Genomic DNA, 25,998 nt, shown 5'->3' with positions numbered 1-25,998 from the left:
TCTTCAGGGCAACCTACAGCAACATTCTCCATATCATTACACATTTCCATATCCACATTGATAACCACAGTTATCATCTGCATCCACAAGTACAGTAACATTATCAGTAGGTAATTTACCAGCATTTTCCACATTGTCAAATACACTACTCATATTAACCTTCACATCACAATGAGTAATAATCCCTTCCTCACCTTTTCCATAATTCTCCATACTATTTCTGATAGACATTGCTACCCGTTCATCACATCCATTATTACTGTGAACATTGCCCCTTAGTTCCATATCCACTTCTGTATCCCCTTTTGATGAAACTACATCTGTCTCTGATCTTTCAATGAATTTTGCTGCACAGAAAACAATATTTTCCTCCTCTGCTTGTAAGTCTCTTCCTTCTTAAACATGTCATCAATGTTAAAGTCACACTGTTCGTTCCTGAAATTAGCCTTGTTCCATTTTTTCTTGTTATACCTTTTATCTCTATTTCTGTAATTGTTAAAACCTCCCCGCAGACTTTCATTTCCTAAGACATCCAATTTCCCTATTTTCCTTGCTGACTTTATAACTCATCCCATCATGTCGTTGTCTGGCCCTGTTCACAAAATTACCAGCCCCCCTGTGGACCTTAACAGAGGCATCAATTACTTTTTTGACTACCTACCCTGTCCATTTGTATCTGGCATTCCCACTATTCTCACACCTTCTCTGGCACTCCTCCTCTGATCAAAATTGTCTCTTCTCCCCCCCCCCCCCCCCCCCCCAAATTTCTGTTATATCTTTGTGGCCTGCTTCTCCAATCTTTATCCTGATTATTCTGATCATTTATATCTTCTCTCCACCTGTTATGATTATTACTGTACTCATAATTAATACTGTTTCCCCTTTCATGATACCTTCCACTCTCCCTCTGTTCCATGTATTTGGCTCGGTAACATAATGTCCATATTATCCACAAAATTAAGAAATTCTTCCACTGAATCTGTTGTGCTGTGAATCAAATCCCATTGCAAATGCTCTGGTAATCTTCTCTTTAGTGTTGATATTTCTGTTAATATACCCAGTGGCCTATCCAGGTGATTTAAGTTATTCAGTTCTCTAACACAGAACTCTTTCATAGTTTCCTTTCCACTCTTGTAACTGTGTCCATTCAAAAAATCATTTTGCAGTCTTCATTGTTTTGCCTGGCCCCAGTATTTGTTCAAGAATGGGTTTTAAGGTTTTAAAATCACAAAATTTATCATCATTTTGGTTAGCCCATGTTTGAGCTCCCCCTTGCAACTGCCTCTTAACATATTTAATTTTTGCCTACTCACTCATCCCTATCACAAAGTTATCTTTACACACAGCTAAAAAGTCAACTGCATGGTTTTTATTCTCCCCACTAAAAGGTTTTGATTGAAATCCAAGCCCCACAGGATATCCCAACAACAAATTTCCATACCCTGCTGCTACAGTATTAACTGTTTCCCTCAAGACATTTATTACCCCTTATAATTCCTTCTTATTGTCAGTACTCCCCTTATGACAGTCCAGCTCTCCTCTCTTAATGGATTCAGTGTCTGCCTCAGTTTGTTTCTGAAATAATGTGCATTTCTCTTCCTGTGCTTGAATCTGCCCCACAAGATTACTTTGCACTGTGTCCACCTTGGCTACTAGTCCTTTTTCAACCTCATCAACTCTCTCAATAATTCCCTCAACAATTTTAACCATATTTTCGACTTTATCTATAATTTGAGTGATTTGAGATCTAGCTGAACAAATGTTTCACTCACTATCTTTATTTTATCATTAAGCCTCAATTCCATATCCCCTATTTTTGAATCCATTTCTCCAACCATTTCAGTTTTTATATTCCCTATTTTTGACTCTATTTCTCTTAATTTACTAGTAAGTTTTACAAAAAATACACTCAGGTCACTTCCTGGTATCCAGCCTATTTCTTTTGGCATGGTAGGGTTATTACAGTTACTCCTAACATCCCCTGATTTGCCTTCACTTTGAGATTCACGCATCTGATTGGCCATGACTAATGAAAGAGCACAATTTTGCAATGTAGCTGCTGGCTGTACTATCTTTTATATCCTCATGTGATGCGGCGTCTGCAGTCAGCGCTGGCTGTACAGCTATGCAGTGAATCATAGTCGGCAGCATGGACATGTAGCAAACTCAATCAAGAGTGAGAAAACATTACGTGAGGCCCTGTCAGCATGTAGATGTGTTGGTCAGTGGCATGGACAACAGTGTTGATCATTGGCAGCACGTGGATACAGCTTCGACTGCTTTACCTGCAGCAACACATGGACATGGCATGGATGGTGGTTTTACACACTGCAACACATGGGCATGGCACGGATGATGGTTTTACCCATGGCAACACGTGAACACAGCATGAACAGTGGTTTTACCCATGGCACAGAAGACTGCGCATGTTCGGATCACGTGATAGCACATGGTTGACTCACCAGGCTGTGTAAATGACTGCCTCACAATTGTGGTGGTCTCATCTTGGCATAACCAAGGGGCAGCGCGTATCTTGTCCAGTACAAACACTCCACTACTGCTAATGCACCGATTTAGTTCAGAGGCCCCATACTGACTGTTCAAAAGCTTAAACATCAGACAGTCAGCTGATTCTGAAATATTGTGGAATTGAGAAGAAAGTGGAGAGGAATCTCTAGTAGCTGTAGATGTAGGAAGTATGCAGCAGACCTCAGTAGTTACTGTGCCTAGAACAGTTGCAAAGTCGAAGAGGAAGAAGAAGGTTCTGCTGTTAGGTAGTTCACATGGCAGAGGTGTAGGCCAGCAGTTGCAGGAAGTGCTGGGAAGTGAGTACCAGGTCACCAGCATTGTGAAGCCTAATGCAGGGTTGGCTCAGGTGACTGTTAACATAGGGGGGTTATGTAGGGATTTTACTAAAGAGGATCAGGTAGTGATTGTGGGTGGGGCTGGTAATAGTATTGGTAGGGATGGGGAGTATAACATAGATGGTGACCTGGAAAAGATAGCCACTCAGACTGGCAACACGAATGTGCATTTCGTGGAACTGTTTCAGCGTCACGATCGGCCTCATCTTAATACAGCCGTCAGGCGTAATAACATGAGACTTGGGGGTGCGCTGATGACAGAAAGCATGGGTCACATTTCAGTGGTGTCGGTGGAGTCTATCAGCAGGACGGGTTTCACTAGACACGGCCTGCACCTCAACAGGTATGGGAAGAGGAGGTTGGCAAAGCTTATAGGTGACAGCATAGGTGGGGTTGGTGGGATCACTCATGGGAAAATTCCTGCAGTAGTGTGTGTTAGAGCTGCACCTTTTTTAGATTGAAGTCAGCTGATAGGTATTCCTGCTTAAGGGAAGTCTCTCTAACAAGGGAATCACTTTTGACAAAGCTTAGGTATCCGAGTAATGAGGGAATTAGTATATTTCATCAAAATATACAAGGTATTAGGGATAAAGTTAGTGAACTGCTTATAGATGTTGACTCTGAAATTATTGGTATATCTGAACACTTCTTAAATAAGGAGATAATTCAGAGGCTTCCTTTACCAGGATACAGGTTGGCTGGCTGCTTTTCGAGGAGCTCTTTGCGGTGTGGGGGAGTAGCCATGTATGTGAAAAACGGCATCGCATTTGAGTCAATTGATGTTTCAAAGTACTGCACTGAAAAGGTGTTTGAATGTTGTGCAGGTGTGGTTAAATTTAACGGAGTTAAACTTGTAACTGTTGTTATTTATAGATCCCCAGACTCCGATTTCACAGCATTTTTGCTAAAGCTAGAGGAGGTTCTTGGTTCACTTTATAGGAAATACAAAAAGTTAGTTATATGTGGTGACTTCAATATTAATTGTATAAGTGATTGTGCAAGGAAGAGGATGCTGGTAGACCTCTTTAATTCATATAATCTTATGCAAACCGTATTCTTTCCAACGAGAGTGCAAGGGAACAGTAGAACAACCATAGACAACATTTTTGTTCATTCCTCATTACTAGAAGGGCATTCTGTTAGAAAAAAGGTGAATGGCCTTTCAGATCATGATGCGCAAATTTTAACTTTAAAAGATTTTTATGCTGCAACTCGTGTTAAATATAGTCATCAGCTGTTCAGGAAAGCTGATCCGGTTGCTGTAGAGACCTTTGTAAACCTTATAAAGGAACAAGAGTGGCAAGATGTTTATAGCGCTGAGACAGTAAACGATAAATATAATGCTTTTCTAAAGACCTTTCTCATGCTCTTTGAAAGTTGCTTTCCGTTACAACGTTTAAAACAGGGTACTAGCACAAACAGGCAGCCTGGGTGGCTGACTAGAGGGATAAGAATATCTTGTAGAACAAAGTGGCAATTATATCAAAACGTTAGAAACAGTCAAAATCTAAATGCAGCAGCCCATTACAAACAGTATTGTAAGGTGCTTAAAAATGTTATTAGGAAGGCAAAAAGTATGTGGTATGCAGATAGAATAGCTAAGTCTCAGGATAAAATTAAAACCATATGGTCAGTCGTAAAGGAAGTTGCTGGTCTGCAGAGACAGGTCGAGGATATAGAATCAGTGCGTAGTGGGAATGTCCGTGTTACTGATAAGTCGCATATATGTACAGTATTTAATAATCACTTTCTGAATATAGCAGGTGAACTAAATAGAAACCTAATTCCAACAGGGAATCATATAGCGCTCTTAGAAAAAAGTGTTCCGAGACTGTTACCTGAAATGCTCCTCCATGATACTGACAAGAGGGAGATTGAGTTAATAATTAAATCACTAAAGACCAAGAACTCTCATGGATATGACGGGGTATCTAGCAGAATACTGAAGTATTGTTCTATGTATGTTAGCCCAGTACTTAGCCATATCTGTAACTTTTCCTTTAGGAGTGGTCGGTTTCCTGATCGATTAAAATACTCGGTAGTGAAGCCACTTTATAAAAAGGGAGACATTGATAATGTTGACAATTTTAGACCTATTTCTATGCCATCGGTGTTTGCTAAAGTTATCGAGAAGGTTGTATATACAAGGTTACTGGAGCATTTAAATTCACATAATTTGCTGTCAAATGTTCAGTTTGGTTTTAGAAATGGTTTAACAACTGAAAATGCTATATTCTCTTTTCTCTGTGAGGTTTTCGACGGATTAAATAAAAGGTTGCGAACGCTAGGTGTTTTCTTTGATTTAACGAAGGCTTTTGACTGTGTTGACCACAAAATATTACTGCAGAAGTTGGACCATTATGGAGTAAGGGGAGTAGCTTACAATTGGTTCGCCTCTTACTTTAAGAACAGAAAGCAGAGGGTAATTCTCCGCAATATTGAGAGTGGTAGTGATGTTCAGTCCCAATGGGGCACTGTTAAGTGGGGCGTTCCCCAAGGGTCGGTGCTGGGGCCACTGCTGTTTCTTATTTATATAAATGATATGCCTTCTAGTATTACAGGTGATTCAAAAATATTTCTGTTTGCTGATGACACCAGCTTGATAGTGAAGGATCTTGTGTGTAATATTGAAACAGTAACAAATAATTTAGTTCATGAAATAAGTTCGTGGCTTGTGGAAAATAATTTGATGCTAAATCACAGTAAGACTCAGTTTTTACAGTTTCTAACTCACAATTCAACAAGAACTGACATTTTAATCAGACAGAATGGGCATGTTATAAGCGAGACGGAACAGTTCAAGTTCCTAGGCGTACGGATAGATAGTAAGCTGTTGTGGAAAGCCCATGTTCAGGATCTTGTTCAGAAACTAAATGCTGCTTTATTTACCATTAGAACAGTATCTGAAATAAGTGACACTTCAACACGAAAAGTAGTCTACTTCGCATATTTTCATACGCTTATGTCGTATGGTATTATTTTTTGGGGTAATTCTTCTGATTCAAAAATGGTATTTTTGGCTCAAAAACGGGCTGTTCGAGCTATATGTGGTGTAAGTTCGAGAACCTCTTGTCGACCCCTATTCAAAAATCTGGGAATTCTGACATTGCCCTCACAGTATATATTTTCTTTAATGTCGTTTGTTGTTAGCAATATCAGCCTATTCCCAAGAGTTAGCAGCTTTCACTCAGTTAATACTAGGCAGAAATCAAATCTGCATGTAGAATGCAGTTCCTTGACTCTTGTGCAGAAAGGAGTGCAGTATTCTGCTGCATCCATTTTCAATAAGCTACCACAAGAACTCAAAAATCTTAGCAGTAGCCCAAACTCTTTTAAGTCTAAACTGAAGAGTTTCCTCATGGCTCACTCCTTCTATTCTGTCGAGGAGCTCCTGGAAGAGCTAAAAAATTAAGCAAATTCCAGTGTTACATTGTTGATTGTCTTCATTTAAACTTATGACTTGTCACCTGAATATGTTTTTTTTTTCTATATTTCATTTTATCTGTTTCTAATATCGTGTTATAATTTCATGTATTGACTCGTTCCATGACCATGGAGATTTCTCCTTAATTTGGTCCCACGGAACAATAAATAAATAAATAAATAAATAAATAAAGTCCTATCCCAGCCAAGCCTCCAATTGCAACTGTACTCGGGCTCATTCACTACCTGTTTTTCACGTGGCTCATCTGCAAATGGGGTTGGTAGTGAACGGTTGCATTTACACCCGTAATACTGAGTCATATATGGCTAGACTTTGAACACCAGTGAATTGAACACACAATTATCCATACCACAACCTTGCACAAAATGAGGTACACAATTTCAGATTGATATATATATATATATATATATATATATATATATATATATATATATATATATATATATATATATATATATATATATACTTTGTGGCCATGCACATTAAAGTTCACAAATAAATCAGATCTGGATAAATAATAATCTGTGCAATTCGTACACATGGTTTACTGTCTCACACCTACACACTTTCGCGTTGTTCCTTCACAGTTTATTCACATACACTGGTGTCCATGCTTACACTTGCAGCACTTTGCCACTCCAAACTTATCACTGCAATGGACAATGGACAAAGACCAAAGACCTGATTTTCCCGCTCATATCCCAAGTCCTGAGTCAGGTCACGTGACACTACGTTAATCAAAATAATTCCTAAACATGGCGACAATTGGTTTACAATTTTTATTCGTTTTAAATACTTAAACCTAAATACATTATATAATCTTACACACATTTATCACCACATAATTTTATAATTCATTCCAATTAAAAAAACAAAACAGTATGCAATGGAACTATGACATTCATCATAACACGTAACAAGTAATTTCCTGTCCATTTTCCATTACACTATTTTCGCTCTGCATTTAATACTTAATTTTATTCTTAAGCACAAAAAATTAAAATCAGAACTAATTTATGACATAATATCAGATTTACATAATTAGGAATAATGCCATGTTTTGGCACAGTTTCACCCTCTTCCTTCATTTAATGACATCTTTTCGTGAAATATGAGACATACAAATACTTGTCTGGCACTACAAAGATCATAACTGAATGGTGTCTTCATAATAAAATAATGACTTACTTTGCAGTTGTTCTAAACATCTTCATGACTTAATTCTACTATGAAACATTTTGATTGAAGTACACCAGCCCAACATTATTTCTGCTGCTGTGCTTAAAATTTAAATTATGAACTACTTGGAAGAGCTCCATATTATCCCCCATTACCTTACATTAAAACAAATACTCACAATTGCCTTCCTTTCACCTAATACGATCTCATGAATAGAATTTTGACAATAGTTAATAGTTTTAGTATTGCTACAATACTTATTTCATTTGAGTTAAATGAGAAAAGATTAATATAAATGCTTTTTCATCTAATATCAAGGTCAAGAACAAATATAAATATATTTTCAAGAAACAGTTTTGTCAGCTAAATTTTGTAAAATAGAACCCTTTAACAATTAAACTGCAAATATGCAAGTTTTTATCAAAAACAAATTAGTGTTCTGATTGGTTATAATAACATAGACTTCATGCCATATATTTCACATTCTACAGAAATAAAGATGTTGCTGTGTGTACTGTATACAGTGAATATCTTTTTACATAATGATCACATTTTTGTGTCATCATATAAAATTATAATATGCCTTATTCTGTAGATCAATTATTATTCTGAGAATCATGATCAAATGAATAGTGTAAGTTGAAAATCAAAATTTGTACATCATATACTTTGATTGGTGAATCTCTGTCTCTTGCATTACAGTATCATATCAAGCAAATTTAATTTAACAATAAGATGATGCATCTTGCAGTCATTTGTGAAGTTGTAAGAGAGTCTTATATATTCTTCTACATCAGAAACAACATTTACATTAACATCTTTCAGAACACCAGATTAATATTACAATTGTCTAAATAGATAATGTTCCCTATGTGACAGATCATCACCCACAGTCCAAATCAATCCCATTTCATATACCCACACAGAGAAGAAGACAGTCATGCATTGTCATTCATGGCACTATTCCTCAGGCTGATCTCATCTCTGGCACAGCACCAACATGTAGTAAGTATCCCAACATCACAGCAGTTTGTTATGTTTAAATATCCATACTGCTCCCCAGACATACAGCTTCTATGGATTACCCCGTCTCTGAACAGAATTTCCCAAATTTCCTACACAGTGGGCTGTCTGTTCTCTTTGACCAACTTACACATTAGTTCTCTCTCTCTCTCTCTCTCTCTCTCTCTCTCTCTCTCTCTCTCTCAGATTTGAACCCTTGTTCATAAATGGAACTCAATATAACATTAGATTATGGCACCCTTTAAAGATAGATGCACAATGCAACATTCATCCATGGCAATGCACCTGCCTGGTCTTTGGTGAAAAGAATCATGCACTCTTTAAAACACAATTATTCATGAAGTACCATCTATTAAAATCACTGTGCACTGACTCCAGGATCTATGTGCATTAAACATAACACATGTTCCTCCATCTCAGGTGTGTGGATTGTAGCTGAGCTTCCACTGCATACCTTTTGAGGTGCTAGAAAATCTGTGTTTCTAAGACACTGGGAAATTTGATCAAACAGCTAATCAGATGGTACTCTGTTACATAGATATTTTCCTGAGTAGGGTACTTCTATCTGTGAAACCATAGCAGACTTTCATACTCACTATGTCACTTAGGGAGTATCTCAAAATTCTCATTGCTGGGTATTTGGATTCCTATTCTGCATGAAGGCTATCAGACTTTCGTGGAAAGTGATTGAAGTTCAACCTCATCACAGAAAATATATCTGCTAATGCTAAGACTTTAGGGCTAGAACTATTCATTTGTCTCATTTCTGTCATATTTGCCATTAATTAATAAAAACTTTTATAGAATCACCTTGTTTATGAGAACTATGATAACTGGTTTTTCACAATATTAATATATCGTCTGACACTAGAATGTAAAGAAGAGTCAGTTTGCTACAACAATCAAAATGCCAACAAGGGATATATTAGTCAGTAAGTATCTTTATTTGTCCACAAAAACCACCTAACTGAGAAAGTCTTAAACATCATTGCAAAATACTATTATCATAGCTGATGGCTACTCCATTCATGTCTTTGCTTAGTATCACTGGATAAACATTTATCAATTGAAAAAGATTTGCTGTCTAGGAATGTTGCAAGCAGTAATGAAAATGAGAAAAGAAAATATACTAAATCATTTATACACATAAACAGCACAATAACAGCAAAGACAAAATTTATGTCATTTGAATAAGAAGGTAGCCCACCATATACAGAGTTGCACGTAATTAACCCTAAAATAACACACACTAACAACATTGAAACTGGAATACCACACATCTAAGTGCAGACTATTTGCTCCTAAGATAAATCCATACATAGAGTGCTAGAAAGACACCCAGACACACTACTGATCCTGTTTATGGAGTGCCAATGCAGTAATTGTGCTCACGTCCACAACCAAGAATCCTTCAGTCCCTTATGTGAGCAAATCTTCAAATCACACAAAGTATGCTTAACTGGATCCATATTTATCAGATTTATTTTCCTCTGTTTTGATGAGTATATACAATGTCCATAACAAATAGTGTTAAATTTAAAAAAACCTTCATTTTCAGTTTACACTGGATATTAAAAACAAGACAATTGCGCGGCTGCAGTATAAATTATGTAAGGCTAGTAAAGCCCATGATGATTTACTGGAACTATATGAAAGAAAACTCCAACAGCTAGGAATTCCAAAGGAGGAACTGGGACTAGTTCCACTGAGAACAAATGTTATGAGCCATGCACCAGCTGGCCTAGTGACACGTAACCGTTAATATATAATTGTGAAATTGTTGTGCCAAATTTATTTGTGTATAGGCAAATAAAATGTGTTTGTTTAGAAAATTAACTTTTTTTAATATATCAAATAAAAGATGTACAAAGGAAATTCACTTCTTTGTTGCAATGTACATGTAATAAAAAAAAGACTGATATTAGACCAGTGATCAACTCTGCCTGTTTATCAAGTACTACTGCAGTCAACAGAAATTTTCTGTTCACATTTATCACTATATTCTGCAGCATCGACAGCGTTTTAATTGAGGGCACCTAGTGTGCTGCATAACACTCACAGCTACACAAGACATAGCACTTTTGAATATCCTGCTGATGCACTGCTGGTGAGCTCATTGTTTCTGTGCCTCCCATTCTCTGAGGAGTGTGTAATCTCCCCCCCCCCCCCCCCCTCCTTCCTTCTTCCATTTATTGTCTACATTAAACAATGCCCAGTGCGAGTAATTAAATAATTAACAAGCAAAGACTTGTATGAAGACATGAGAGGAGCAAAGATTAGAATAAACTTCCAAGTTTACTTAGCTTGTGTTGGGGATATGTGAACAAACATTTTCCATTGTGCATAGTGGAGCACAAGATATGATGTGCAGAGTGCATTAGACTCTGTGGAATATACATGTTCTGTGTTTGTTGATGGGCAATGTAATATATTTGCGTAGCCAAATGTATTAATATGTGTTGTGCAAATAAAGCAAAAGTTTATTTTGTCCCTTAAATAGTTGTTACTTGTCATTTAGCTGCATTAATCTGCATAAACTACAACAGGTTATGGGTCCAGCTACTGGATTAAAGCAAAATAATAAGCTTTAAGGTGATGTGTATTTGCACAAAAGGTGCGTGGAAGTTCGTATAAAGTTGGATTGTGTACGCTATAAGAAGAAGAAAAATAACTGTAAAATGAGTACAACACAGATACCAAAAATAGAGTGGCTTGTAGAGTGCAAAAATTATGCGACCTGGAAATTTGTTGTTCAGGTGTATTTGCACTTGGATGACTTATGGGATGTCGTAAACGGTAAATTGGAACCTACGGAATCAAATGTTGCTACTAAGGACCAGAAGGTGAAATCAAAACTAATCCTTTTGATTGATCCAGTGAATTATGTTCACATACAAAAGGCTACATCAGCAAAAGAGGTATGGGACAAACTGAAAAACGCATTTGAAGATGATGGTTTAACCAGAAAACTAGGATTACTTTGTGAGCTGATAACCACAAGACTGAATAAATGTAAAAGCATGGATGAATATGTGAATAAAATAATTTTAATCTCTGAGGAATATTGGTTTTGAAACTGCGGATGAATGGACTGGAACTTTTTTGTTAGCTGGACTACTAGAGAAATATTCACCAATGATTATCCATTACAGCGGATAGTGTTAAAGTATAGATTCTAGAGGACATGAAGAATGAACCAGATTCTAATGCTTCAGAAAAAGACACAGCATCAGCTTTATACTCTAAGTACAAGAAGAAGAAGCCAATCAGATGTTTCAGATGCCAGACAATTGGACATATTGCTTCACAGTGTAACGAAAAGTTAAGTATAAAAGAAAATATTGTAGCTACTGCAAGTAGTGTAAGAGGTATTTACAAAGTAAATACAGTTCAAAATACTGCTGAAACAGGAAATCACTCTGTTTATGCTGCAAAAGGTTTCTTGAGGCATAGGAGACTTGGACATTTGAATAGAAAATGTATGACTTTACTGAAGAACATGACAACTGGGATGGGAAATTATGGAATGGATAATGTCCAATGTGAGGTGTGTCTGCAAGGGAAGCAGGCTCGATTGCCATTTAAATCAAGTCAGAGTAGATCTACCGAAGTCTTGCAACTCATACATTCAGATCTCTGTGGACCTATGGAGGACCTTAGGAGGTAGCTTCTAATTCCTGACATTCATAGATGATTTTTCTAGATACAAGTATGTTTATTTTATAAGTAGCAAGCATCAAGTGAATGATGTATTTGTTGTTTATTGCAAAATGGTTGAAAGACAGACTGGGAAGAAAATTAATATTATTAGATCAGACAATGGTTCAGAATATGTAAACAGATGGTTTAAGGAACAGTTGAATGGAATGGGTATTAGGCATCAGACTACCATTCACTACAGTCCTTCTCAGAATGGAGTTGCAGAACAAGCCAACAGAACCATTGTAGAAAAGGTAAGAAGTATGTTAAGCGAAGCTGAGCTACCTAAGTGTTTTTGGGCACAGGTTGTGTCAACAGCAGTGTATTTAATTAACAGATCACCCACCAAAGCTGTGAGACACAAGACACCTTATGAAGTATGGACTGTGAAGAAACTGGATCTAAAGCACTTAAAAGTCTTTGGATGTGAAGCCATGGTTCAGATTCCAAAACCATTAAGAGGAAAATGGGATGCAAAATCTCAAAATACATTTTTGTTGGCTACTGTGAGAATTCAAAAGGCTACAGATTTTATAATCCTGTAAATAAGAAGATAATAAGTAGGAGATATGGAGTATTTTTTGAGGATTATAGACCTAAAATAAAGGAAAGTAGTCAAAATGATACAGTAATGCAACCAAGCATAATGTGTGATAGTGCTGAAACAGAGATGGAAACTGAAACAGAGGAAGACAAGAATAAAGAGGAAGCTGATTTGCTACCCAAGAATGAAATCAAGGAAGAAGATTCAACAGAGAAAGTCAGTTTAAGGCAGTCTTCAGGTATAGCAAAACCAAAAGAATATCCAGAGTATGAAATGTGTGCTACCCAAACAATAAACAATGAAACAATCACAGTTGATGAAGCTTTAGCAAGTTCAAATGCTCAAGATTGGAAAAAGGCTATTGAAAAGGAACTGCAATCTTTTGTGGATAATGATACGTATGAATGGGTTGACATGCTGAAATTCAAAGCCAGATTGGAAGATAAAGGATCTTACCAGAAAGAAGGAATAGATTACAATGAAACTTTCTCACCAGAGGTTAAGTATTCATCATTAAGATACTTTTAGCTCTTGCAGTAAGGGAAGACTTATTAATTCATCAAAGATTCTAAGAAGTGCCAAAAGAAAAGAATTATGGACTGATCAATCTCTGTACACAAGGAAAATCTTAGAGAAGTTCAATATGAAAAATTGTAAACCTATTTCTACTCCTATGGAAAAAACGCAAAACTGCTAATAACTGATGATGACAAGAAATGTAGGGAAAGTGTACACTATTCAGAAGCTGTAGGAAGTCTACTATACTTATCACAGACTTCCAGACCAGACATTGCATTTGCGACAAATGCAGTAAGCAAGTTTTGCAGGGATGCACTGGATGGCAGTCAAGAGATATTTAAATGGAACTGCTGATTATAAGTTAAAATATTCTAAAACTGGAAATGTAAATTTAGAAGGATACAGTGATGCAGACTGGGGAAATGAGCTGGAAAGCAGACACTCCCTCACTAGAAGTTGTTTTAGACTAATGGGAGGAATGATGTTATGGTCATGTAAGAGAGAAAGAACTGTTGCTTTGAGTACTATAGAAGCTGAATATATGGCATTGTCCTCCACTATCCAAGAAGCTCTTTGGATCCATATACTGATGAGTCAAATAGAATCTCCTCCAACATTAAAGCCAACTGTGGTATTTTGGGACAATATGGGAGCTATTAAACTTGCAAAAAATAATGTCACCAGTGTAAGATCCAAACATATTGACATAAGGCATCATTTTATAAGACATCATATGGAACAGGGAAATAAAATCCTCAGTTATCTGTGCACAGAAGAAATGTTATCTGATCTCCTAACCAAGCCTCTCAGTAAGGACAAATTTCAGAAGCTGGTAAAACATTATTGTTTAACCTAGGATGTATAGTGTTGAGTGTTTGAAAAATATTTGTTCAAGGGGGAGTGTTGGGGATATGTGAACAAACATTTTCTAGCATGCATAGTGGCATGCACAATATGATGTGCAGAGTGCATTAGACTTTGTGGAATATACATGTTCCATGTTTGTTGATCAGCAATGTAATATATTTGCATAGCCAAATGTATTAATATGTGTTGTGCGAATAAAGCAAAAGTTTATTTTGTCCCTTAAATAGTTGTTACTTTTCATTTAGCTGTGTTAATCTGCATAAACAAAAAAAAGCTTGTCATGTTGAGGTGGCTTCAGTTATTCTTGTCTAGGGGTCTGATTCTTAAATACAGTATTTTGATTTTTCACATTAATAAAGGACCACATACTGGTAACTGACAGAAAGTTAAACCCTAACTTTTCTGTCATTATTTAGTTCTGCAAATGAATATCAGTTGGTCAGTTGAAGTTTCTCACAGTTTTATTATATCTGTCCGCCTTTTACATTTTCAGCTACAGGGTAAATGAAATCTAGCTCTGCTGCTATTCTTTATTCCTTGCTACAAGTTTTCTGTTGCTGTTTATTGCCTGGAAAATCTCAGGTTTCAGGTTAGGTGTCACTCCGTCTGCAATTATTTGTTGATTATGACCTTAAACTCTGATCATCATTTGATTTTACATTGCTTAGAGACCTTCTTAGTTTGGGTGAAGTCAGTCAAATATAATAATTATCACTTTGTTTAGTTATTTGCACGTGTCATGGATCATATTTGTAATATCCCAGTATGATTTGGGGCATGCAATTAGTTTGAACATATAATATAGTTTATCTGCAAAAATAACACTGGATGTTGACCATCAATGGAATGGATTTTTCAATATTCATAATTTAAATATAATAATTAGGTGTATCTATAATTTCATCTACTTATTAGGAGGAGCTGTTTAGTGAATGTGTATTCAGTTTGTTTTTACAAATGTGGTCATTTTCTTTTCCTATCTTTGAGTAACAAAGTTATTGTTTAAATGTATTTGCGTTTGCTCCCTTTATGCATAACAGTAAAAGATTAAGTTGTGAACAGTTGAGGTGCTCATATTAGGCTAATATAATTGCCTCTTTATTTTGACAGGACTCTTAGATATAGGGCCCAATGAAAAGCACATTGTGTATCTACTTTCAATATGATGGTTATTTTCAAAACTGTCTTAACACAATATGGATGCAAACATCCGTCTCTCCTCTCTCACAATTTCTCTCCAACACAGCCAGCCGGGATGGCCGAGCGGTTCTAGGCGCTACAGTCTGGAACCACGCGACCGCTACAGTCGCACGTTCGAATCCTGCCTCGGGCATGGATGTGTGTGATGTCCTTAGGTTAGTTAGGTTTAAGTAGTTCTAAGTTCTAGGGGACTGATGACCTCAGATGTTAAGTCCCATAGTGCTTAGAGCCATTTGAACCATTTTCTTCCTCTCCAACACAAGGTGTCAAATGAAAGAGGCTGAAATTAACATAATATATTAAGCTACAAATTATGTAAATCAAAGTGTACGGTTGTAGCTCTAAAGAATGGTATACAAATTGACAAACTGGAATCATTATGTTTTATGCAAAACAGATACATATAGTGTAAAAGTAGAAGTGTGTGGGAATTAATGTGATTCATCATCCTACCTATTCCTTTTGTCCACATGTATAAATACTTTTATTTTATCCAATTGTAGCTAAATTAACAAGCAATGGCTGCAAAATTGTAATACTTGATTAGTGGGGCACACAAAAAAAGTTGATTACAGTGATGAGAGAAGCATAAAAATTCATGTCAGGTTCTATGCTATAATTTTCTGTGTCATTAGTTTAAACTGAGATATTGTCCTTTTTATCATGGTGTGCAGTACTTAAAAATGATCATTAAATCTGTTTATTAAATAAATTATTATTTGGTATCAAAATGACCAGCACAAAAGAGACACATTTTATTACTACTGTAACCTGATGACAATGACTGTAAATTTATGTGGTGGTCATTTTTATGCATTGTAACAATGGATGAAAGGTAAGTCAATGATATGGGTTTGTGTAGATTTTCTACAAATGTGGTAGTTTATTTGGGTCACTCTGGATGCATACTCCTAGATATTTTATATTTGTTACTGCTTCCAGCATCAAACCAGTCTCAGGACTGACGACCACAACAACAACAACTGCTTCCAGAGATAGATCACCAGCACAGTAACTGAATCATAATGTGCCTTTCTGCCTGTTGTGAATAAAATGTCCCAGAAGACATCATCAAATGTCAGTTTAGCTTCAGACACATGCATGCCACCAGCAGTTAAGCAAATGATTAGGGTCGCAATTATCTGTGACAGGTGGAAAGGTCACCCCATTGGATTGATGTTTTTCATGTTTAGTGTTGCTTCCAGGTCTGATAGAGTATATAAGGGGTGTGAACAGTGTCAGATGTTGAGTGATCAAGAAAAGGGCATGAAGATGCTGTGTACTCATGTGAGACAGCATTATTAGCACTTGATGGAGTTTGAAAGATGCCTCATTGTGGGTTTCCATTTGACCAGTGGTCGAATTGTGCAATATGTAGATTTAAGCAGCATTCAGATGAGACAGTGACCTGATGTTGCACTGCATGGCAGTGTGATAGTGAGAATACTCATCAATAAAGACCATATTATATGCATCATAAAAACCTTAAAATATACATGCAAATATGCAAGGAAAATGCTTAAAAATACATGAAAATTGTCAAAATATATAGGATCAAATGTTAAAAAAACATGGTAGTTACTGCATGCATTGTATTTTGAAGCTGAACATGTGCATATCTATTATGAGGAAAAGCATCGGCCAGGCGAAAAATCAGTACATTTAGAATGCTGGTATTGTTTTGTGAATACTATCTGGTAGAGGTTAATAGGGGGCCTTTCTGGGATTATTCTCTAAAAAATTGCAAAATAGGGATGCATACTGTGCTTCAAGAATTGTTCCTTCTTTGCTATTGTTTTCAGTAACAAGTGGATGCGATGTGGGTGAGTTGCAGCGAAACAGTCAATATGTACAGAACCAACCTCAAGATATATCGCCCACAGAGTGACATGCCCAAAAACTCTGTAATATTTCGTTTAAAAAACAACACAGGGTCATGAATTTTTTTGAACAGCATTAACTTTTAATTAATTCTATTGGATAAAAGCGTAATTTACAATTTATTTGACGTTTTTCTACTATTGTAAAAATAAATGACCAAGTACTGTTCCAAATGTTCGGTAGTAAGATTGTGTCTTCGATCACTCAAAACATTTTTATAAGCAGGAAAGGAACATTCTATATCAACATTCCATTGGAACTACTGACTGCCTTGGGAGAGCCAGTCCTGACAAAACTGTACCATCTGGTGAGCAAGATGTATGAAACAGGCGAAATACCCTCAGACTTCAAGAAAAATGTAATAATCCCAATCCCAAAGAAAGCAGGTGTTGACAGATGTGAAAATTACCGAACTATCGGTTTAATAAGTCACAGCTGCAAAATACTAACATGAATTCTTTACAGACGAATGGAAAAACTAGTAGAAGCCAACCTCGGGGAAGATCAGTTTGGATTCCATAGAAATACTGGAACACGTGAGGCAATACTGACCTTACGACTTATCTTAGAAGAAAGATTAAGGAAAGGCAAACCTACGTTTCTAGCATTTGTAGACTTAGAGAAAGCTTTTGACAATGTTGACTGGAATACTCTCTTTCAAATTCTAAAGGTGGCAGGGGTAAAATACAGGGAGCGAAAGGCTATTTACAATTTGTACAGAAACCAGATGGCAGTTATAAGAGTCGAGGGACATGAAAGGGAAGCAGTGGTTGGGAAGGGAGTAAGACAGGGTTGTAGCCTCTCCCCGATGTTGTTCAATCTGTATATTGAGCAAGCAGTAAAGGAAACAAAAGAAAAATTCGGAGTAGGTATTAAAATCCATGGAGAAGAAATAAAAACTTTGAGGTTCACCGATGACATTGTAATTCTGTCAGAGACAGCAAAGGACTTGGAACAGCAGTTGAATGGAATGGGCAGTGTCTTGAAAGGAGGATATAAGATGAACATCAACAACAGCAAAACGAGGATAATGGAATGTAGTCGAATTAAGTCGGGTGATGCTGAGGGAATTAGATTAGGAAATGAGACACTTAAAGTAGTAAAGGAGTTTTGCTATTTGGGGAGAAAAATAACTGATGATGGTTGAAGTAGAGAGGATATAAAATGTAGACTGGCAATGGCAAGGAAATCGTTTCTGAAGAAGAGAACTTTGTTAACATTGAGTATAGATTTAAGTGTCAGGAAGTCATTTCTGAAAGTATTTGTATGGAGTGTAGCCATGTATGGAAGTGAAACATGGACGATAAATAGTTTGGACAAGAAGAGAATAGAAGCTTTCGAAATGTGGTGCTACAGAAGAATGCTGAAGATTAGATGGGTAGATCACATAACTAATGAGGAAGTATTGAATAGGATTGGGGAGAAGAGAAGTTTGTGGCACAACTTGACCAGAAGAAGGGATCGGTTGGTAGGACATGTTCTGAGGCATCAAGGGATCACCAATTTAATATTGGAGGGCAGTGTGGAGGGTAAAAATCGTAGAGGGAGACCAAGAGATGAATACACTAAGCAGATTCAGAAGGATGTAGGTTGCAGTAGGTACTGGGAGATGAAGAAGCTTGCACAGGATAGAGTAGCATGGAGAGCTGCATCAAACCAGTCTCAGGACTGAAGACCACAACAACAAACAACAACTTCTGGGACCTCAGTTCCCGCCTAGTCTTCAAACTGTATGTTTGTCGTGTAATAAAAGTATTGATGATTAGAAGAGAGAACCGTGGTCATTACCGTACCACCTTGATATCTCCTTCAGAGTGATTTACTTTTTCAAGTTATTTGCAGGCTACTAAATAGGAAGAAGGAGGCTCCTTTTTAAGGCACCAACAATTAAATTTGCAATGTAATGGTCACAAGTATCTGCAGTTTCATCAACTGAAATCCAAATAATGCTGTCCTTGAGTTAATTGTGAATTTCTTCCAGGGGTATTTACATAAATTGTCAGCGTCTAATTTTTACACAATGTTGATTCACATGGTATATTTTGATTTAAGCAATATTTGTGCAGGAAGCCTTCCAGGATAGGGTTTGTAAGTTTTTGAAGAGGAATATTGCTTGCAATGAATGCTTCACATAGATCCATGTTAAACTGACTTGGTTACCTTTGCACAAATCCTCGCTACTGCAACTTGCTGTTGTCAGAAGTTGTCACTATAGTCCTTTCTTCCATGTTCCTGCAACATGAAGACTTGTCTTGACATGCTGATCTAGTTGAAACTTTTTTTCATGAAATGTTTTTCTTGCAAACTCAACAATATAAAACAATTCCATCATGTGTAAATTTTCCAGGATGATCAGCCATCCACAAAATAATGTTTCTTTTTTCAGGCGGCTTGGTGCACAACACATTACACACTACACATCGTAAACATGGTCAACTGTGTACAAGTAAATAGAAAGCTAAACTGAAACATTGGATGTTGCAACTAAAAGCTTTTGTAGTTTAATTTAACCATTGCCGATGTGTATGGTGGGACAGCGTAGGGGATCAACTGGGGGCATGGGCATAGGAGCATTGACTCTGTATGCCTGTTCCTGTACCTCTTCTGTAATGATTTTGCTTGGCAGTGACCTCTCAGTTAGCGACTGCACGCAGTTCTAGGTTGTGGTCAATCTGTGAGCCATCAAAACTTGATCGAGCTAGAGTCCACCCGTCTAAATTTTTAAAACATTGTAAATATAGAGCAAAAAGATGCATTGACTCTAGTTTTTAGTTAAAATATGCAATAACTGGTGAAAAGGAGCCAAATATGCAAATGAATATGCAACATGCAAATGCATTTAACCCAGTCTCTATTCATCAAGCTTCCAGTCAAACATGTCAGACCAACACAAGGGAGTATCACCATATTGTGCACCCAGCACATTATAACACCTTCACATCTGTGCCAGTCATTTTAACTGAAATTATATCTTATGAAGCGTTTGATCTCACTTTTCATATTTACTATTTGATCCACATTCTTATGTAATTCATGATACTTTCAGTTAAATTCAAGTGTTTTCTTCATCTGAATTGTAATGCATTCCACAGAAGCAGTTCTTTTATGTTATTAAAGTACATAGCAAATAGGTGTGGCATTTCATATCCAAGGTCTGATATTTCAGTAATTACTTACTCAAAAATGAAAGTAAATATCTGAGATATTTTTTAAGAAATTTGTAAGTGCTTAGTATTGAAAGTTTCCGTAAAGTACTTTATATTATTCACAGCAAGTCACCCACACATACGTGAAATTTCATTCATGTTAATTAAAATGTGCATTTTACTAATTTATAGTGCAAGTTGAAGGTTTTGGTTTCTGTAGCAGAACTAAACTGTTATTTTGTAATAAAATATATCATTAAGTGAAAAAACAGAAAAATCAGAATGCAAACAAACATAGAAAGTTCAAGAACAAACTTCTTAAACTGAAATTAGCTCCTGTTTTAAAAATATATAACTTCACTGTAAATTATGTTCTTGAGCACATAGCAACAAAGTATAAGGTTGTGCAAAGCATGCCACTGGCAGTTATTTAAGCCAGTGCATGTGAGGGTAGTTCTTCTAGTGAATTATTTTTATTAGTTCTTCTTGATTAGCTCTTTGTGAGCCATTTTGTACAATGAAATTAGTTCAGCAACAATTTATTCTTGGACCACAGAAATGTATCATGGGCTAATGTAAAACTTTCATAAAGTTTTCTCTACCCATCTTCAAGCCAAGTCAACCCAGGTCAGTGCACTGTGTAGCAGTCACCAATACTGCTAGCTTCACATATAGAAAAATGTAAGTTAATGCAGATGAGTACGAAAGAAAACAGTATTAGTAGTGTGCCGCATGACACAGTCATGCCAATTACGTGACATGACATAAAGCTGCAAAGCAGTATGAAATGGAATGAGCATGTAAGGATTGTAGTAGCAAAGGCAAATGGTTGACTTCAGTTTAATGAGAGAAATTAAAAAAAAGTCGTGGTTAATCTGTAAAGGAAACTGCATATTGTATACTAATTTGACCCACTGTTGAGTACTGTTTGAGTATTTGGGATCTGCATCAAGTCAGATTAAAGGAAGACATTGAAGAAATTCAGAGGACAGTTGCTAGATTTCTTACCAGTAGGTTCGAACAACAAGCAAGTATTATGAAGATGCATCAGGAACTCAATTGGGAATCACTGGAGGGAAGGCCACCAACCCCCTTTTCGTGTAAGGATCATGAAGATAAGATTAGACAGATTAGAGTTCATATGAAGGCATATAGACAGTCATTTTTCCCTTGCATTATTTGTGATTGGAACAGAAAAGGAAATGACTAGTAGTGGTACATGGTACCATCCCCCACACACCATATGGAGCTTGTGGAGTATGTATGTAGGTGCAGATGTAGACTGCAATAATATGGCGCACTCTGGAAGCTTCTGCTTCATCTTGCTTAAGTGAGAAACTGAATCATTAATTCAGCAACATGACCTCACTGAGGAGTGATCAATATGTTATTCTGACAGCATAAAATAGAGAACAAGGCAATAGAAAAGGAAGAGAAAAAATAGGATGCTTAGTGGGAGGAAAATGCTGGTAGTGTTAGTCCAGCAGGAAAACAAGCTATCATTATTGATACATATCTATTGATTGCCACAAGAACTTGAGGATGTTCCATAACAACACTTATTATCTTGCTGATATAGTGGAAGAGCACCAAGCTGAAAGCTAATGCATGGCAAAGAATACCATTGAGCCCAGAAAATGAGGACAAATGTGGTCATTCTCAGCCAGACACATTGTCATTGCCTCAGACAGATAATAATACATACTAAGGCTCCCACACCAATACTGTATTCGGTTACAGTGAGCCATCTATGATGCTAAACCTGCGATATACTACCTACTCTTCACCAGATGACTTCTAGCTTTGAGACTGCTACCTGCTTGGTCTACCAAATGTGACTGGTGTTAACTGCTGACGTCACATCCATTGATGTGAAGTCTTCAGAACTTATGCCTCCGGTTTGCTGATAGTTGAACTGATGATATTTGGTGCACTACCAAGATGTCATGGTGTCTGGGAGGTGTGCCAAAATCTGTTGCCCCCAACTCACATCTGTGAGCAGACACCAGCACTCAAGGACTACATCTGGTGGAGGAGTGTGCTGTAACTCTGCACTACCTGTGCCTACTGCCTGTTGAAACATCCCCTTAGAAAAATTATAAATGACTGTGCTTAAACTGACACACAATATTTTTAGCGCAAGCAATCTGACTTTTAATAATCCCTACAAAAGAATGGCCCTGACTAACAATAACCTATACCTTTCACGAATCACTTAACTCACAAAAATCTTCGTTACTTGAACTACTGCAATACAGCGAGCGCCACTACTGCCAGCTAAATAAAAAATTCTAACTATTGAAGGGACTAACTATTGCTAATCATAGTTAGCAAATGAAAGATTTTGATAAAGAACAAACAATGTATTTACCTATATATATATATATATATATATATATATATATATATATATATATATATATATATATATATATAAACAAAGATGATGTGACTTACCATTGATGCCACTTCCTTATACACAAATATCCCGCACGTCCAGGGCCTCACTGCGATGGAGCACTTCCTTTCACGCCGATCACCTGCCACCCTACCTAAAACCTCTTTCCTCATTACCTTAGCCAGCTTCATCCTGAACCACAACTTCTTCACTTTTGAAGACCAGACATACCAACAATTAAAGGGAACAGCCATGGGTACCAGGATGGCCCCTTCGTACGCCAACCTATTCATGGGTCGCTTAGAGGAAGCCTTCTTGGTTACCCAGGCCTGCCAACCCAAAGTTTGGTACAGATTTATTGATGACATCTTCATGATCTGGACTCACAGTGAAGAAGAACTCCAGAATTTCCTCTCCAACCTCAACTTCTTTGGTTCCATCAGATTCACCTGGTCCTACTCCAAATCCCATGCCACTTTCCTTGATGTTGACCTCCACCTGTCCAATGGCCAGCTTCACACGTCCGTCCACATCAAACCCACCAACAAGCAACAGTACCTCCATTACGACAGCTGCCACCCATTCCACATCAAACGGTCCCTTCCCTACAGCCTAGGTCTTCGTGGCAAACGAATCTGCTCCAGTTCGGAATCCCGGAAGCATTACACCAACAACCTGACAACAGCTTTCGCATCCCGCAACTACCCTCCCGACCTGGTACAGAAGCAAATAACCAGAGCCACTTCCTCATCCTTTCAAACCCAGAACCTCCCACAGAAGAACCACAAAAGTGCCCCACTTGTGACAAGATACTTTCCGGGACTGGATCAGATTCTGAATGTGGCTCTCCAGCAGGGATACGACTTCCTCAAATCCTGCCCTGAAATGAGATCCATCCTTCATGAAATCCTCCCCACTCCACCAAGAGTGTCTTTCCGTCGTCCACCTAACCTTCGTAACCTGTTAGTTCATCCCTATGAAATCCCCAAACCACCTTCCCTACCCTCTGGCTCCTACCCTTGTAACCGCCCCCGGTGTAAAACCTGTCCCATGCACCCTCCCACCACCACCTACTCCAGTCCTGTAACCCGGAACGTGTACACGATCGAAGGCAGAGCCACGTGTGAAAGCACCCACATGATCTACCAACTGACCTGCCTACACTGTGACGCATTCTATGTGGGAATGACCAGCAACAAACTGTCCATTCGCATGAATGGACACAGGCAGACAGTGTTTGTTGGTAATGAGGATCACCCTGTGGCTAAACATGCCTTGGTGCACGGCCAGCACATCTTGGCACAGTGTTACACCGTCCGGGTTATCTGGATACTTCCCACCAACACCAACCTATCTGAACTCCGGAGATGGGAACTTGCTCTTCAATATATCCTCTCTTCCTGTTATCCACCAGGCCTCAATCTCCGCTAGTTTCAAGTTGCCGCCACTCATACCTCACCTGTAATTCAACATCTTTGCCTCTGCACTTCTGCCTCGACTGACATCTCTGCCCAAACTCTTTGTCTTTAAATATGTCTGCGTGTGTCTGTATATGTGTGGATGAATATGTGTGGATGGATATGTGTGTGTGTGTGTGTGTCCGAGTGTATAACTGTCCTTTTTTCCCCCTAAGGTAAGTCTTTCCGCTCCCGGGATTGGAATGACTCCTTACCCTCTCCCTTAAAACCCACATCCTTTCGTCTTTCCCTCTCCTTCCCCTCTTCCCTGATGAGGCAACAGTTTGTTGCGAAAGCTTGAATTTTGTGTGTGTGTTTGTGTTTGTTTGTGTGTCTATCGACCTGCCAGCGCTTTCGTTCGGTAAGTCTCATCATCTTTGTTTTTAGATATATTTTTCCCACGTGGAATGTTTCTCTCTCTCTCTCTCTCTCTCTCTCTCTCTTTCTCTCTCTCTCTCTCTCTCTCTCTCTCTCTCTCTATATATATATATATATATATATATATATATATATATATATATATATCCAGTCATACAAATTTACTGTCTCTCATGGACACACGTCCAGATCATCTGTTCTCAAAACTCCACCATCTCTCTCCCCACATCCACCACTGCTGGCGGCTCACCTCCAACTGCACAACGCTACATACTGTTAACAGCCAACTGCCCAACACTACAATAGCAAATTCCAACAATGCAAAACAGCCACAGACCGCACACAGCACAGTCAGTGATTTTCATATAGAGCGCTACATGGCGTTACCAACATAAAAACCTAAACAGCCCACTTACATAGCCCCCATGCTCCCAACAAAAAAATTTTACAAATTGTTTTTGGCAGTGGCCAATACAGATTTGAAAAGATTTTTCATAATTACAATAACAAAGATATCAAATGCACACACTTATTGATACACTGTTGGTCAAAAGCAAAGATTTCCTCACAGTCCATAAAGACAGTCCTGATCATTCATCACAGTAAAATTGCAGTGTTTTTCTCAAAGTCTGAGCAGTAAAAGAAAATGCACCAGAGGTGCAGGCCCACTGCAGTCCTTGTAGCAATAATGGTATTGGTGGGTCATCAAAGGTGCACACCCACTGCAGTCCTTGTAGAGACGGGCAGCAGCCATCTGTTGCGACTGTACAGGTGCACGATCACCATTGAAGAGTCTTGTAGACAATATCGCAAGTCCATAAACCACCACTTGTGCACTCACAAAGTTTTTGGAGTAGTCTTTAGAACCAGCAATGCTGTTAACCAGTCCCTTGCTGAATTATCAACACTCATGCGAATACTAACAGTCCTCTTTTTTTTCACATATTGTGCATATACTATGACCAACAGAAATGTGTGCAGTGAAATGAATGCTCACAAGTTACTTAATTTAATGAACTGGTGTCAATTACAATTTTATAACATGAGAATACAATAACAAAGGTACAAAATACATAATTAAAGAACATAACAATACAGATAACTTTTGAAACATCAACTTCACACATGAGCAACAAAACAGAATAAATAATGTCTAAACATCTTTAAAAGGTAAATAACATATTATTAGAAAAATTCTACAATGTAACTCTTATCAGCTAAACACATAAAGACAGGAAAAACACAAATACACAAGGGTACACAAACACATAGTGAAATAACACATAAAAAGGAGAGGACAGGGTTCGTTTTCAGTGTAACATTTGGTACTGCAGTCCAACCCAAAACTTCATTCCATAGATCTTTCCTCTTATTTCAACATTTGTTTCCACCAAAAAA

Source organism: Schistocerca nitens, chromosome 5, assembly GCF_023898315.1.
Source record: "Schistocerca nitens isolate TAMUIC-IGC-003100 chromosome 5, iqSchNite1.1, whole genome shotgun sequence".
Classification (NCBI taxonomy): Eukaryota; Metazoa; Arthropoda; class Insecta; order Orthoptera; family Acrididae; genus Schistocerca; species Schistocerca nitens.
This window is presented reverse-complemented; position numbering follows the sequence as displayed.